An 18,650-nucleotide genomic window follows, 5' to 3' on the forward strand; every position below is an offset into this window, starting at 1 on the left:
CTGTCTATGGAATTTATCACATGGGGGAAATCGGGCAAAATCGGGGGTTTAAACAGCGATTATCCCATGAAAAATACGATTTTGCAATTATGATTTTCACATGACGTTGCTATTAAACAGGCAATAAACAGCAACAAATCATTTATGGGGAAATCCTGAAAATGATTTGTTGCTGTTTATTGCCTGTTTAATATCTATGCGTTTGAAAATCTTAATTGCGATATCCCGTTTTGCATGGGATAATCACTGTTTAAAACCCCAATTTCCCCATGTGATAAGGTCCAGTGTCATCATGTGATACACACTGGGATTATGTTACCATATCATACTCCATTTGTAAAGTCAACATACTTCTGCAACCTGGTGCATTCATTGGATATGGATATTCCTTTTGTGTTAGCAGTGCATTGTACAGAAATATGAAAACATCCTATCCCTCAAAATAGAAAACTAGTAGTTAAATCTGAAGATCAGAATCTTCTTGATAATTTACAGCAGCATATTATTCTTACATGAGAATGAGCAACTTTTTGAGTGGTGAGCAAAGGAAATATGGGCTGGGGGAACAGAAGAAAATGTTGTCTTTGTTACCTATGTTACTCTGGAGCTGACAGATTTTGATAGAAAAGAAGTCTCTAAAACAAAATGGAACAGTCCTGTACAACAGATGTTACAGCACCACCGAATTCATTAATTTTTGTTAACCTGGATGGTTTGTTTATGATGTTATGTGATTTGTTCCAATTGCCTTTATATTTCCTATACATAAGGATCTTCTTATTATCTTTTACAGGTCTTCTGTTAAGGGAGACATTTAATTTGCTTAGCCAATTAATTTTGTTAATTTGGATGTGTATTTGCTGTCTCATAGTTTTGTTTTGATTATATGAAACATAATCTCTCCTGCTTCATCATAGCCTGGAGATCATCCAGGGCTATGCCAATGGAGCACAAACTCTGGTACGTTCTACTAGCTAGTAAAGCTTTGAATACAACACTGGTGACAGATTGCATGCCAGCCATCCCACAACCAATCTAGCAAAGAAGAAACAGGTTTATCACCAGGTGACAAACTGGTGATGGCAAGTATGAATACAATAATGAACAGAAGCAGCTGTGTTCCACATTAGTGGAGAGACTACCTGCCTGAAGAAAATTATGGATCTTCAGTTTATTCAGGGCAAGGTTTAAGTTATTTAATTGTATTATTTTTTTAAAAAAATCCTTTTAAACTACTTTGAATGTTATGTAGCAAAAAAGCAGGATCAACATTTTATTGTACCATATATATCTATACATATGTAGGTATCCCTCCATGCAAGACTTTCTATATCTTTTATGGAGGGATATGGACAGCCATTTCATAGTAGATTTTATGACACAGTTTATCATAATGTATCTGAAAAATGATCAAATGTCATATTTCGGGACAAAGTAGTGTAGCCAGGTGTCACTATACTATCTCTTTGCTTAAGACATGTTTGAAGAGAAAGCATTTCAACATAACTAAAACCAAAGTTCAAAAATGTCAGATAATCCTAGTTTTCTTTGCATCTCATTTCAATATGTCCAGTTGCTGCCGTGTAGAAGATTTGATTGCTGTCATCAGACTCCTTGGGAAAGTACTTGAATGAGACCATGGTAGTGCTTGAAGGCTGTCTACACATTTCCAGGGGTATTAATGGTGGTGGTGGGGGGGGGCAGCATATTTTGCATTACAAACCTCAGGCTTATACGCTGTCAAACTCTTTTGACTTCACTTCCAGTTATGATGTATTCCAATCTCCTAGCTTGTCTGATCTTCCTCATTAATAACTTTTGCTATCTGGACAACACTCTGAGGCTGCATGCCCAAACATGTCCTACTTTTCATCTCTGAAATGTGGAAGGTATGCAAACTTGGAATTAAATCAAGTAAGATTAAACGACTAAACAAGTTTTTAAAGTGTTTTTTAAAGTATCTCAAAGTGAAGAATTCACATCCTCCTCTCAGTGTTAATGCCAATGCTTGCTCATGGGGAGGGGGGGGGGGGAATGCAGTTGGTTTCATTGCCATCATTTCCATTTTGCCATGCAGGAACACACAGTCAAAGCACTCTCATGTATCACTGGCAGGGGGCTGGACTGGATGGCCCTTGTGGTCTCTTCCAACTCTACAATTGTATTATCAATCAAATTCTTAGGTGATGACACTGAGGGCACTTGTATTTTCCTCTATGAGCAAGCATTTGGCATCAACACTATGTAAATTCTTCATTGTGAGATACTTTTTAAATTTTTAAAAAGTCTTGTTTAATAGTTAAATAATCTTTGATGTAATTCCAAATTTACATGCCTTCCACATTTCACAGATGAAAAGTGGGGCATGCTGGCCAAGCAACCTTTGAGTGTCAGTCAGATGACAAAAGTTATTAATCAGGAAGGACTAAAGCCCTGTCTGCAAGGGTCAAATAAAACAGTCTTCCCAACCCCCAGCCCTCATCTTCTTGGCAGGCAGACTAAACACCACATGGCTGAAATCCCAGTTCTGGTGCAAGAAGAACTGTGACAATCTCCAGCCCATTCAGCATTAGAACCAGGGTATGCCCCTCTTAACAGGCATTTTCAAAGACTGGAGCCCTCTGTTCCGAAGCGGCACAGCCATTTGGAATGTGTCCTGCTATGCTGCCTGGCAAATCCACCACTGCTGCTCATTCACTCTGAGGTCAGAATGAGGTGCCCAACCATGTGATCATTACTGGGCACCTAATTATGATGACAGAATGAAGCAATGCGTCATGGTGTCAGATGCATTAGGTGGCACAGTGGAACATAGATGCAAACAGCAAACAAACAGAATGGTATTTATGTGTGAATGAAGATTTCCAAACCAGCGCTTACCGTGGGGTAAGTGCTGACAAATCGCCACTAAAGCATTTAGGAAGTGTGCGTGTGAGGAAGCTGGACGTGCTTCCTAAAAGTCAGGGAATTGTCGGCTCCCCTCCAGTGTCGGTGAATGGTTTGGGGAGCAGCCATTTCCTATGAAAGGAAACTCTGCATTCATAGGAAATGGCTGCTCACCAAACAATTCAGGGACACTGGAGGGGAGCCGACGATTCCAATGTGTAGGAAGTGCATCCAGATTTCACACACATGCTCTTCCTAAACATTTTAGTGACTATTTGTCACCGCTTAAGCACTGGTCTGAAAATCTTATATGTGTGTGAAGTAACGGGTGGAGGGGGGGGGGGGGAGAGCAGGACAATTCCAGGGCCAGGATATTCTAGGCTGGCCCTGGGGTGTTCTGGCCAGTGCAGGCAAGACAAGACAAACTAGGAGAGGATGCAACTGTTTGCCTTGACCTGAGCCTACTAGAAAGGGAAAAACTCCTCTCCTCTCCTCTGATTTAACTGAGCGTAAACTACTTTTGCAGTTTAAACTTGGTTTGAAGCAAGAACATGTGGCATTTTAAAAGCAGCTAAAAAGATTACAGAGATTAAAAGATGAATTGGAACAGTTGAAGGGAAAGGGTTTCTAATAGCTAACCTATTATATTCACTTGTATGTTATATATATATATATATATATATATATATATATATATATGAACACTATATAGATTAAAAATGTGTTTGGTCATCTCCAAACCTCTCCTGACACCTTGCTCATCTTTCTGTAGTCTTCAAAATTTCCTAGATCATGAAGAGCAACATAAAGACTCACACAATTTTTAACCCCTCCTCTATGATTTCTCCCTTCTGTTCTTGAATTTGCTATGGTGATGGTGGGGCGGAGGGGAGTATGGTATATCTGTGGAGATTATCGCACTGCCCTTTCCTCCCATGCTAGTTTCAGGATGTAAACTACAGTAGGTGGATTTTGGAGCTTATCGCATTTACTTTTCAGCCAAATTTGGGCCCAAGACAGGATTGTGCTGGAACGGGGGGAAACGGTTTTATCACACAAAAATTTTCTGCTGTGCTGCTGCCCAACCATCACCCGTCCCTGTGCTGCACTCTGCTGGCCAATTTTGGTAGCATGGAAAGCTTCTGTACTACAAAAATCTCCAGGAAAAGTGGGGCTGGAGGATGAGTGATGGTCGGGCAGCAGTGCAGCAGCAACTTCATGTGCCATAAAACCTGGTTCTCCTCCATTCCAGCCTGATTCTGCCCCCGTGCCTGGACTGGGCTGAAAATGTGTTTGCAGTAAGCTCCTTTATCACACACCCGCATGCCTAGACAGTAGGTGTCCCATACCCGATCTAGGCTTCTCCTGTACCTTGCAAAGAACTGGAAAATCCCATTCGGATGCCTGGATTGAGTACGGGATGCCTACTGTCTGGGCACAGGGGTGTGAAGTTTACATCCTGTGTGCAGTGTGGGAGGAAATGACAGTGAGATAATCTCCCTGAAAACAAGACTTGCAGAATGTATATGACTCATTCTTAAGTCAAAATGTTCCCCAGAAGCTTCACAGAAGCAGCTTAAAAACAAGTTGCATGCTCCCTCATGACCATTTTTAAAGTGGGGGTGGGAAAAGTGCATTTGCAATCAGAGGAAACCTGATATAAGGTATAAGTCAGCTTCCAGTTTTTCTTATTCCAGTCCCAGCTGCACAACTTTCAGGCTTTATGTCTTTCAGTTTAAAAGCTACTTAACAGGTCATCTCTCTCACAACAAACAGGAAGGCTATAGAGTCAACCAAGAAAGAAGAATCCAGGGGAAAGTATTAACAGACTACACTCCTGAGCTACCACTATTAAACTTTTCAGACTTTTCCACTCTGATGCGCAAGCATGTTTCATACCATTACTAGACTACCTTAGATTAAAGCATAGCATGCTTCTCCCTCCTCCCAATGCACAAAGCTTATAGCAGATGACAGCTAAAACACTCTGTCAGTGGTGCTGTACTAGTACGTGCACTAGATGAGATACTCAATTACATTAAAAATTCACACAGTACCTTAATTAGCAGATGTCAGTCTGCTTGCCTTAAGGGATTATAAATAGGTCAGTGCTGTTTCATCTCATCTTTGCTCCAGAATCTCAAAATAAATAATCACAATAATTTTCTCAGGTATGATTATAGTAGAGTAGTTGAGTAATAAAAACATCCACGTCAGTTTCACTTTTTGGCATTATAATTCCATCTCTAAAAATGTAAATATGGATGTACAGAAAAACACAAGTAAACCCCTTCCTCTGTTATTAGATGTCGAGGTGGATGTTGCTTTTAGTTTATGTAAAGGATCTGACAGTTCATGTTGCCCCAATACACTTCAAAAGGTAATCATAGGTCCGAAACACAGTGCAGAAATAATCCAATTTCAGACTGCTTCAACTGCCCTGGCTCAATGCTAGGGAATTCTGGGAACTGCAGTTTTCTGAAGCATTTAGCCTTCTTTGTCAATGATGTGTGGTGCCACAATAAACTACAATAAACTATTTCTGCAGTGTGTTATGGACCATAGACAATTTCGAGGAGGCAGTTTTCTGCATTCTGGTTAAAGAACGAGTAGTTAGGACAGAAAAAGAAATACACAGTTTTATACCCAGTATTTAAATTGATGCATGGATACTGAGTGACCATAAACAATTCATAGTATGGCTGTGCCCTCTGATGGCGTTAGCTCCCAGACAATTCATTCAGTCTTGGCTTTGTCCACATGCCACTTTCTGAAATCAAGTAGAACCTGGAGCAAATGAAGCCCTAGTTGAGACATAAGTTTCAAATAATAGTCTCTGAGACACCTAGCTGAGTCAGGAACTGGCTTCACAGATGCCATCAGCATGGTTTAAGAAGCAAATTTCAAGCCATGCGGGTCAGTGGGGAGCTATATTTGCTTCTGCCCAGACAACATCTCTCGTCTTCAGGAAAAATGAATAGAAAATATGTGGAGAAATGAAATAGAACTGGACATCCTGCTGTTATTTCCAATAACTGATCCCAGTGAGGAGGTTATGAGGCATATGGAGGCATCCTGCTGTTGTCCCAAATGAGTGCACTGCATGTAGTGTCAACTGGAAAGGCACATCATAGCTGTGGTTTCTCCAATTCTCCATTGTCTAGACAAGGAACCATGACAGTCCAGATTATGCTGGGGAGGCAGGGGGGACTTTCACCTCTCCTTGACTAAGGGATCTTTTTAGTATACCAAAACCAAATGATCCATCTAATAATGTTACTTAATGATCTTGTGGTTGCCATATCTTGTAAAACAGGCTATGATCTCATTAAATGCATTAATTACAGTTGCTACTGACTGCCCACACTCTCATCCTCATCGTCTCCCTGCCTTCCTCAGTACCTTGAATCAATCATGAGCATTCAGTGCTCCTCCTACGCTGTTCTCTGATAATTGTAAATCCCAGCCTTTGAAACAGATTGCAAAGAACTCACAGTCCTGCCTTTTCAGATGGTTGAAGCCAGTTGAATTAGTTGAAAGAACTGCCTGTAAATTAAATAATGGAAGATAGCAACACAGAAACCATTTTGGCCTTTCCTATAGTCCACCTAAATAAATCACTTCAGTAATTTTATCTACAATAACCTCAGTTAGCTAAATGAAATACAATGCTGAGATGTAACGACTTCCATCCTGTTATACTTTCATAAATAGTTTGAAATCCACTTTACATGCCAGTAATAGCAATCCTGTATAAAAAGAAAATGAAGGCTTGGGAGTACTTTCCATTTGTTAATGGAAGTCAATTTTTATGCTACTTAATTAGAGTCTCAAATACTGCCTTTATATTTTATTTAAAAGATGTAACTGCTACAATACAGGCAGGACATCAGCAACTAGCTGCCAGTCAGAATACAGGGTTTTAAGTGGGTGTGCTGGACTTCTGTTATTATGATTTATCATTAGTGTGCAGATCTGAACAGCTTTAACTGAATTTGTATCTTAATAGGATAATTAATTTACTTACCTTATTTTATATGTATAATTTTTTGTGTTTTTACTGACACTTTTAAAAATTATGTTGGAAACTGCCCTGAGTCTCACCATTGGGAGAACGATAGGAATAAAAATAAAATAAAATAAAATAAGAGATAAGGAGATATATTATTTTTCCTGAGATGTAGTTCTAATTCTGTAATTTGTAGATTTGTGAGATATTTACAAATGCCAAAATTCCATAGCTTTGAGACATAGCAATAGAAGCAGTGTCAAACTGCATTATTTCTGCAGTGCAGATAAGACCTATACTCATGTATAAGTCAAGAAATTTAGTTTAAAATATTGACCCCAAAAATCCAGAGTTGACTTATCCATGATTGGCACAAATACACACATACAAATATCCATCCCCTAGTGAAAGGCAAGAGTTTAATCTGCCCTGGAAGCTCTGGCCTTCTTCTCCTCTCTCATCCATCCAGCCTTTTATATGAGCACAAATAGTTATTCCTGCTGAAATTTTGTAAGTTTTTTGGCATTTTCCTTTGCTTCGTCCTTTACATCCTTCATTACATGGCCCTAGGTTGTACCATTTACTTATCCATGGGTCATATCAAAATCCACAATCATGGCCCCAAAATCTGCCCTTAATTTATATATGAGGTTTACTTATAGTCGAGTATATATGATAAAATATTTACCTTTTTATTATTTACTCTGTTAAACATTTTAAAATTTGCAGTTTTCAATGCAAGCTGCTATGCCAGAGGTATAGAAGTTAAATGTGATGTATAACATATACAGCATATGTGTTCCAGATCCCTCCCCACCCCGCGTAAGTGGAAATCTGTGTATGCTCACATCCCATTGCAAACAATGGGGTAGGTGCTCACAGTGCAGGGTAATTTGTGCGCCACGAAAGCACACATAATTTCTTTAATTGTTGTGCGGCTTCAGCGTATGCTCGAAACTTCATATAGTGTGCCTGCATATGGCACGGCAACACTGTCTTGCAGTTCATAACTTGTCATATATATTACACTTAACAAGGATAAATTCAATTGTTAGTCCGTACTGCAGTAGATGCATTAAATCAATGGATATATATTGGGATATACCTCACTCTCTTTTGTCTTTATCACACAGGGAAAATCGGGGGTTTAAACAGCAATTTTCCAATAAAAATCGCACAATCGCAATTAACATTTTCACACAACATCACGATTAAAGTTCCATTATCCTGGGAATAAACAGCCAATAAACAGAAACAAATCATTCACATGGAAATCTCATGAATGATTTGTTGCTGTTTATTGCCTGTTTATTCCCAGGATAATGTCCCTTTAATTGCTATGTGTGTGAAAATGTTAATCACGACTGCACGATTTTCATGGGAAAATGGTTGTTTAAACCCCAGTTTTCCCTGTGTGACAAAGTGCTTTGATTCAATGGTCCCACTGTAGCTGAGGCTAGCAATAGGATTTAACCCACTGTTTTGGGCAGCCAGAATAATAGTTTGAGTACAGATTGGTGGAATGCACAGATCTGAAACATTCCAGGTTTTCTGGATTATCTGATTTATCAGAATTACACATTCCAATCCCAAATTTTTCAAAATCCTGTATCTTTCAACAATTACAAATGCCATTCTAGCATATGAGAGGAAGAAAACTCAGAGATTGGGGAAAGATAAAAAGAGCTGAAAATGTTCTTGGTTCATTACTTCTTTTTGGTTTTACAACAGAAAAGATGGGCTCAGGGAGTATTTTTGATTGACAACCCCTTGTTCCACCTCATAATTGTGATTTACTGCAAGCTTTCTTCATTTAGTTCACAGTAATTAACTACTGAGAGCCAGCGTATTGTAGTAGTTTGAGTATTGGACTGTGACTCTGGAGACAAAGGTTTGAATCCCCACTCAGCTATGTAAACCCACAGGGTGACTGACTCTGGACAAGTGACACTCTTTCAGCCTTAGTCAATGGGGATTGGCAAACTCACTCTGAAGAAATTTGCCAAGAAAACCCTGTGATAGGTTCATGTCAGGGTTGCCATAAGTCGGAAATGACTTGAAGGCTCACAACAACCAAAACAATTGTTGTCAAGTTGATTTAGAGAACTGTTAAGAACTGAAAGCTATGTGGAAGGTTATTGCTTGTGGGTTTACTTACTATTCTGCCACTTTTTTTAAAAAAAAACTTAAATTTTAAAATACTCTTTTAAAATTATCTCCTTATACAGTACAAAGTTCTGCTGCTACACTGAAATATAAACTGTCTCATTTGTTTCTTACCCCTTTTCTTTACAGAAACAACAAAAGACAACAACAACAATAATAATTTTATTTATACCCTGCCTCTCCAATACAATTGAAGTGGCTTACAGCAATAAAACTCATACAATATAAAAATGAATCCCACATTGAAATAGTTCTAGATTTTCCATACCTTGGCTCAGTCATTAACCAGAGTGAATACTGCAGTCAAGAAATCAGAAGACTATGACACAAAAAGGCAGCTTTGAAGGACCCAGACAAGATCTTGAATTGTAAAGATATATAATTGAATGCCAAAGTTAGATTGTCCATGTCATCATATTTCCCATTTCTATGTATGGTTGCCAAAGCTGAACAGTGAAGAAAGCTGATAGGGAAAAAATAAACTCATATGAAATGAGAAGAGTTCTACAAATACTGTGGACTGACAAAAAGGCAAATAAATGTGTCCTAGAGCACATCTAGGACTAGTGATGGGAGCTCACTCTGTCATGTGGCGTCTGAGTCTCAAACCGCTGGCCTGCCGACCTTGCAGTAATCAGAGTCAGCATCTTAGCCACTAAGCCACCATGTCCTTAAAAAAACAAAAACCTTTAGAGCAAATCTAGTCTGAACTCTCCCCAGAAGCCAAGATGTCTAAACTGCATCTGTTGTACTTTGGCCATATCACTAGAAAACACATTAATGCTTGGTAAGGTAGAAGTCAGTAGGAAAAGAAAAAGACCACATTCCAGATGGATAGACTCAATCAAGGAAGTCATGGCCTTGAAGTCTCCAAGAGGTGATGATAGGGTGACTTGGAGATCTCTCATTTATGGGGTTGTCTTAAGTTGAAGTTGACTTGACAGAGTTAACAACAACAGCAGCAGCCAATTAGAACTTTGAAACAACATAGTACTATCGGTAATGGCAAGATAATAGTTGTATGTGAGACACTGCCTTCAAACTATTTTCATAGGCAGCACCATTGAATGTATTATTATATCCTGCAAGCTATGTGAGATGAAATTTTGATTGAGTATTAATTATATGAAAACTTTTTAAAAATATGGGGTAAAATATGATGATAATAACCCAACCAACTGATCCAACTGAAACCTATCCTGCTTCAAGGACTCTGACTTTGGTTGGTTTTTATATGTGTGTATAATTTATTTTTTAGCATGCTGTACCTGAGGGTAAACCATCACATGGTTATGGAGAACCTGACACTAGATCAGAGAAGCTGGTGGAACTGTGATCACAAAGTGCAATTGTCTCTTCCTATTATGAGCAACTTCCTTTCCTTCACAAACGTTTGTCCTTGTAACACTCTGAAATAGCATAGGTGCCAAAGTATATCTCTTCACTGTATTCTGCAAATTCACTTGAATTTCTCTCACACATTAAATGGATTCTTTCTTTCTCTTCTTTTGATACAGGCAGTTAGCGGAAGGCAATATTTCTTCCTTCCCCCTCCTCCTGTCACTATAATCCCTTTTAGTCTAAAAACAGTCCACAAGTTTCTTGTTTATGCGTGTTTATTCTTACATTTTTAAAAAAAGATCCATTAAGATCGTACAGTTTCTTTTGCTTCCTAGCTTTGTCTTACACTAATCCTTATGAGGAGAGCATAGGAAGGGCTTAAGAAGAGGGGAAGGTTTCCTCTGGTCTGCACTTTCATGTGAATCAACCTAAGATCAATTCCTGAAAAAAATCCTTTAGACTTTCCACTGAATTTAATGTTGTGATTCAGCTCTCATTTTAAAAATTACAAAGGTACAATGACAGAGATAACAGAAATATAAGCATAGTGATGTTGTATATATTTAGGTATAAATATAGATTATTATTGAAAATGTAATAATGATAAGAAAAAGTTTTTTTTTGTTATTTATAGAACATTATGTCATACCAAAAATACAAAGGTACACATATTAGGGAGTTAAATTCAAAGCTTCATACAAATACATACAGTATTTCAGAAAACTGTATATGAAAATAAATGCAAAAAGGTGATTTTTTTTCATGTGGACAAGTGTGGAAATTCAACCAAAAAAACTTTTAATTGAATACATACAAAACTGACACAAATTGGAAAGAGTTTTGCTTGACCCCCCCCCCCCCAAAAAAAAAAACCCCACAGCCAGAGGTGAAAAGTTACTTTTTGGACTTCAGCAACCAGGACCCCTCTCCCATAATCCTCATGAACAACTGAAAAATCCCTTTAGGTGTTCATTTGCCCCACACAGTGGCAAACATTACCACCTTCCCATACTCTGGGCTGCCAACAGGATTTTGCTGAATCCACTTGTATTCTTTTCCAGGTATAAAGGATAGTTGTTTAAACTTTTAGGATCTGCTTAACTGTAACTCTGGCAGCAGCAACTGGACAGTAAGTACAGATATAATCACAATCAGTATCCTATTACTGTACTATAGAGCCAGTGTGATGAAGTGGTTTGAGCCTTGGAGACAAGGGTTTGATTCCCTGCTTAGCCATGAAACCCACTGAGTGACCCTGGGCAAGACACACACTCTCAGCCTCAGGGGAAAGTAATGGCAAACCTACTCTGAACAAATCTTGCCAAGAAAACCCTCTGATAGGGTTGTTATAAGTCAAAGATTACTTGAAGGTACACAACAACAGCAACAACAAATATTAATAATATTACTAAATGCAACTGTGGCTCAAAACACATGGGCCAAATAAGTTGGCTTGGGCCACTTTTGGGGTGTGGCATTTACATAACACACATTCCTAAAGTGTCTGGAAGCCACTCTGAGGCTGCGCCAGTAGGGAAAAAGCCACCCCAAAATGAATGGATTTAATCTGCTCCTGCTGGTGGCCCATTTGGGACTGCGGAAGCGGCCCCCTCTGGAAGCGGGCTGTGTGGTCGCAGAAGTCTTGGCATGATTGGGGCTGGAGTGGCCAGAGTCCACTCCTTCTGGCCCATCTGCTTCAGCCCAATGTTGTTATACCTAACTGACTCCTTATCACCTTGTGACACAGTAACACATATGGTTACAGCTATCATTAATATGATTATAGCCAGCTAAGTTTTAATCACATCATCACAATTTCTCCTCACACAACCTGCCTCTCTCTCTCTCTCTCTCCCTCATTCTCTCCCCCCTTCCCCAAATCTCAGTTTGATATCTCCATCTTGGTATCTCCAAGACAGTTGGTATCTTCAACTATGTTCAGACTTTATCACCCAAAGCTTGAAAAGTGGAATTAGAGCAAGGTAGTAGCATCTATGGCCGTTCCTTATCACACAACACTGTGTCTGACCAGTAACTGGTCTGTAGTCCAGCCACTGCTGGTGTGCTCCTTCTCATTGATGGGCAAAACCTATCAATGCCTCCCAATCACGCTGCTTTTCTGCTGTTGATACATGTATGATAAGTTCCTCCTGAGGTAGTTCCAATGTGTGGGCAATTATGTGGTGGTAATAAGTGTGATTCTGCTCCTCTCCCCTTTGCCATTCCCAAGCGAGATGTTTTTCTTTTCTTTTTCCCCAATTTCTTTTCTGTTATTTCTCTCCCCCTGCTTAATGGATTGCCATGATTGCACAACTGCACTAAAAATAAAAATAAATACAGACTAAAAATGTATTTTGAGAATGGTTAGGTCATGGAGGTGGGACTATGGAGGTCATTGTGGGATAATGACTGTCCTAAACCTAGTATATTTGTGTTTCCTAGACTATCGCAATTGTCATGCCTTATGAGCCTGGTGTAATAAAGTCCTTCTTCAAAACTTAATTCCTAATTGATTCCAGCTCACTCAGTACATCATTCCAACATAATTTCCTTCATGTCATGTCATCTCATCTCTCAACCAATCATCACTCATGTGCAAATTCATTCTCCACCCAAAATGCCATACAATATGGTATTTTGCACCACATGCTGTATGGAATGGTTTTGTGCATGTAGGTTGTATTTCACACAAAATGCCATGGTTTTGTTAAAAAAAAACCCTCTATATACTAATGTATAAGACTAGACATTTTATGTTCACTATTGAGTCATCACCCAACAATAATCCAAATTGTATTCACCCTTCTTCCTGCAGAAAGGATCACACTATCCCAGTAAAAACTGATGTGTATACTGTGGAAATGCAGTGTCCCCAGATCAAGGAAAAAATCAAAAGCAGAGATGAATCTTGATCAAGAAATCAATTTAAATTGTTCTTTTATTTCTTCAAATTTATAATCCAGAAAGGATTGTAGGTTCGATTAGTCTAAAGAGTGCTATATAGGCCTTGCAGATCTACACATCAGTATTTAATTTTGAGTGTTTAACAGGAAGTTATTAATGTTAGTAACAATGATTACAGATAAATAATTACAAAGCAAATAAATATAGCAGCAACTGACATCCCTTGAGTGTCACTGAAGTCACTGGACAGAACCATTTACTCAAGCATAGAACACCTGTGGGAGACCCAGTGTATTAGTGTGGCTTAAGGACTCTGGGACACCAGGGTTCAAATTTCTGCTTAGCCATGGAAATTCATTGTGTGACCTTGGGCAATTCCTACTCTCTCAGTCTAAGATGCTATTGCAATGTACTTGCTATAAACCTGAGTCAAGATATCTATGGGTAAATGTAAGTACTGTTCCTTAATATATATATATACATATATGAACCATCTGCTGGTGAAAGGCAAGAGTTGAATATGTCCTGAAAGCACTGACCCTACACTATTCTATTATCCATCCAGCCTTTAGTGTGAACACAAACAGTTATGCCTGCTGGAATTTTGTAAGTTCTTTGGCATTGTTGTTCTTTGCTTCATCCTTTAGATCTTTTGTTGCAAGCTCCTAGGGTTTACCCTCAACTTATCCATAGGCCATATAAAAATCCATAATTTTGGGCTCAAAACTTGCCTTTGACTTATATATGAAGTCAATGTATAGTTGAGCATATATGGTGGTTTATGAAATCACTCCCACGTTGTAATTCTTCTCCACCCCATAAATCTCCTGAAATGTGGGAGAAAAGAAACAATCATACATGTAATATAACCCTCTCACTATCTTGCCTAGCATGGAGAAAATCTTTGAATTTTTTAGTTCTCACGTGCAAAAATGAGATAAGTGAAGATTTGCATTCCTGTCTGTGACCCTGACTACTTGTGCCAGTCAGCAAGGTGGACTGATGGGCTAATATTCTTGGCTCACAATAAAGCAATTTCAAGTGCCTGGAAATAACATTCAAGTGCAAGTAAATTTCATGATTTAAGTTGATGATAGAATGTAGCTTTTCTTCAGCTTTCAAAATTTTAACAGCATCTCAACATTAACATGTAATGGGGAATATGTACAAAAGCTTTTTTGAGATGATTTAAGGTGCCGCATACAAAATAGGTAACATGCTGTTTTTCAGCATGTAATCCCTTGCAACCCCTATATAGCTATTATCCTTTCTCTTTCTAGAAAGTATTCTTCCATGAAAAGTTTTAATCCCTGAAAGCAATGCTGCTGCTGTTTTCTTTTAACATCCAGGAATGCAAACATAAATTCTCTACTGCTTTGGAAGAACCTAGATTTGTAAATAATAACATGTGTGAAGAAGAACTACATTTAGTTAATAAAAAAACCCAAACCCTCAGTGACAGAAAAATCTCTCCAATAATTAAGTGCTTCACAAATTCAATTCCCTAGAGAAAGAATATGTGGTTATTTATCTTTACATTAGTCTTCAGGTATTGCATCACAAGTCAGACACGAAGTATGGGGAAAATGTCAGAAGCCTGCTATGTTGCTCTTGTTGTTGTTGCTCTTGTTGTTTTGCATCCTGTGCTTAATTAATTGGAAAGGTACTTTGCTAATATTTTAGGTCATGGAAGAGTGTTGTGACTGCTATTTTAATATCAGAATTGCATTATTATTATATTCATTTATGTCCTTTTTATGGAACTGAATGTGGTTTAAAAATTATTAAACAAGTACAGATTAAAAACATACAAAATATCTATATATGTGTGTGGCATTTAAAAACAATTAAATATACAGAGTTAAAACCATTTAAAAGGTATTAAAGACAGAATACACACACACACACACACACAGAGTGTATCAACAAAACAGAACAGCTCAAAAGGCCATTCAGTTTCAAAAAGCCAAGAAATAGGAAAGATTTAATTTGTCAGTGGAAAGAGGGCAACCACTCTAGGAGTCCATCCAAGTCTTCTCAGAGAGAGAATTCCAAAGTCTGGGAGCAGTCACTGAGAAGGCCTTCCCACCCAACAATCCTGGGAAAGAAGGGCCTTTCCTAAAGATCTTAGAGGTTAAGCAAGCTCATACACTGTTCCTTGAAGATTTGTTTCCTTAGTGTAAACCAGGCATGGGAATCATCTGTCTCTCTCCAAATGTTGGGCTGCAACTACCAGCATTTCCCACCAGGGGCTATGATGGCTAGGGCTGATGAAAGCTGCAGTCCAACAGCATCTCAAAGCCTTCATGATTCCCACCCTTAGTAGAAAGATTGCATTAGAAAAGAATTTTACATCTTCTTTTTTAAACACTGGGTGTGGTATGATAGTGGAATACTGTCGTAGGCACTTGGTAGAGAGTCTTTAAAGCAAAAATAAAGTAAACCAACCAACCAACCAACCCATAGTGTCTCTATTAACTACTTTGTAGAGAGGGGGATGGGTTGGTAGTTACGTCTAAAAATGTAAAGTCTGGTTTCTGGTCCATCAGACATCTCACAGAGAATGAGATGGATAACTCCAGGTTGCTATGGATACCCAAGAAGAGCAGTCAGAACACCAGCTTCCCTAGTAGTAGCTAAAGCAGTTTGGAGAAACCCTGTAAGCGGTTCAAAATGTGTTGTACACTTTAAAAAAAAGGACTATATATTAAAGGAAAAGAATACTAAATTCATCATGCCTAGACCCAGAAACTGATGCACGGTTCTCCCTCATTCCTAACAGTCAGCATCTGCAGGACATAATCACATCTCCCAGTATTATTTCCATTTCATTGTGTATTTTATCCTTTTAGATTTGTAACTCTGAGGGCAGGGAATTGTCAAAATAACATTTGCGAACTGTGCATTTAAAGCGTCATGTGCATTGTTGACACTATATAATATGTCATCAACACTACTGTAATATAATGTGATGATGATGATGATGATGATGATGATGATGATGATGATGATGATAGCATTGGTGGTGTAATCAGAACACTGAATGAATGTAAGTGAAGCTATCACCTGAAGCTATAAGAAATATGCTAATGTTTTTACTTGGCTAAGTCAATCAATCAATCAATCAATCAATCAATCAATCAATCAGAAACAGCAGGCAAATTGCATGTTGTTACCTGTGCAATCTGACCCTGGCAAGCTTGAACCTCTTTGTTGTCCTTCTGGGGGTAGTGATTTTTTTTAAAAAAAATTCAGACAGGCTTTTAAAACAGAAAGTTTTCTAATTAACATGCTAGGGCATGCCACATTGTTTTAACTGAATTGTTTTCAAGAGCTTTTTGTCTGTTTAATTATATTTTATTATCTTATTGAAGTTGACTTGTTTTAATACTGCAAACAGTTTAATTCTATTTTAATACTGTATTTTTCTATGCTTTTAATTGTATTGTTATTTTAGTGTCATGAATAGTTTGTTTACTTGTGATCATGCTAGGAGATGCTGTATTGGTTTAACTGAACTACTGTACACAGTTGACTATAAGTCGACCTTGTGCATAGGTTGAGGTCAACTTTTGGGGCCAATGTATGACCTGTGGATAAGTCGCAGGTCAGACTTAAGGAGGGAGCCCAACTGGGGAGAGGCTTCAGGGGAGAGGCTTCAGTTGCCCTTCCCAGCCTCTCCAAAGCTAGGCTCCCCCCCCCCCCCACACACACACACAGAGCTAGCTCAGCTCAGGAGTAAATGGTCATGACAGTGCTTCCTGGAGCTAATGCATAGTTCTTTGCTCAGTGTCCAAAACAGAACAAATGTGTGTGCAACCCCAATTATGTACACATGTGCAATCAACAGGATTTCAGGCATGGTCAATAATATAACAGCTTCTTAACTGTCTCATACTATCAGGATTTGTAAGAGATGCTACATGACTGTTATTTCCTGGCACCTGTCCACATACAAAGAATCAATCAGGAAGCAAAAGAAAAAGAGTCAGAAAAGCATTCTAAATTGCTGTAATTGTGCAATATAGATCCACACATGCACATGGAACAAACAGGAGCCCTTTCATGCTGCACAATTATAGCACTATGATTCCACTTTATCTGTCATTGTTCCATACTATGGAATCCTAGGATTTGCAGTTTAGGGAGATGCCGCTAGAATTTGCAGCCAGAGAGCTAATCTAGTGCTTCTGACCAAACTACAAACCCCAAGATTCCATAGAATGCAGCCTCACCTTTTAAAGTGGAATCATAATGTGATAATTTTGTAGTGGAAGGACCCCAGGAGAGTAGGAGTTTCCTTTGGAGAGAAAGAATAAATGGGGGATGTTGCCCATACTCTCATCCAAACTCTGACCTCCTATCATATTGTGGATAATGTCTTCTAGGATTTCCCCCCTTCACCCATAGAAGGCACAGTGCTCTCTTCCTAAGTGACAAGGAAAATGAAATCAAATCAGGGTTATAGCCTATGAGACATACCATATTTCAGGAAGTAATTGTGGGTGCACCTCATAGTCCACACCTTAACTGCCTGGGAACAGAATGCTTTTTACAACCCAGAGTTCAGCCTCCTCTGGTCTAGAGCATGTCATAATGCCAGGTGGCCAAGCCAAGCCACATCAAGTCATAAGAATGAGTGTAAGATGATCTAATTTGTTCCATCTGCCATGTTTTGTCCCTAAAACCCTGTAATACACTTGTAGAATTCCTCTCCTCTATCACTTTTAATGGCATTCCTATGTATTCCCCTGCATATAACTTTTCATCAGTATTCACACAGCGTTTACACATTTAAAAGCTGAGATTTTTTTTTAAAAAGGGCTAATTCCCACTTGCACCTCCCCTTTCCTTTCCAAATCTTCAATGTCTTATTTTCTCATCTGCTAAACTAGCACATTTCTAGAACACAGACACCCTGCCAAATCACTGAAAGTAAATGGATCTGGGCAATGTCAATAGAAAATCTGTTCAGAAAATGGAATGCAGCTTTAAAAAAAACATATTTACCATATGCAAAGTATACATTACAGTCTCTCCAACCCATCTCCTCTGTCAATAGAAAAATGATTGCTCTGCTCTCATTCTTCACATCTCAAGCCTCTGGATGCATATAAATAAATATTGAAGTGTGATTATTGCTAAAGAGCACATGACATTTCAATATAGGTTTTTCTATCACTGCTCCAGATATATGCTTGCTATGCTCAAAGTGATAAGTGTACATGCTTAAAGGGTTTTTTTTTCATATAAAAAAACAAACAAACTTAAGCACAACATGAATTAGGTAGGAGACATGTGCAGCCTACAATATACCACAGTTTCTCACATTCATCTGTAATGA

At 38.6% G+C, this 18,650-nt stretch overlaps 1 protein-coding gene across 6 annotated transcripts in view; it reads right to left on the reverse strand.

Annotated features, from left to right (window-relative positions):
* LOC149321761 (glutamate receptor 1) overlaps positions 1–18,650 on the reverse strand; it is a 293,443-nt gene that overhangs the window by 136,784 nt on the left and 138,009 nt on the right. The gene's annotated exons all lie outside the window — the stretch shown is intronic.

Source organism: Sceloporus occidentalis, unplaced genomic scaffold (genome assembly GCF_023333645.1).
Source record: "Sceloporus occidentalis isolate IW3139 unplaced genomic scaffold, rSceOcc1.0.p SCAF_1, whole genome shotgun sequence".
Lineage (NCBI taxonomy): Eukaryota > Metazoa > Chordata > Lepidosauria > Squamata > Phrynosomatidae > Sceloporus > Sceloporus occidentalis.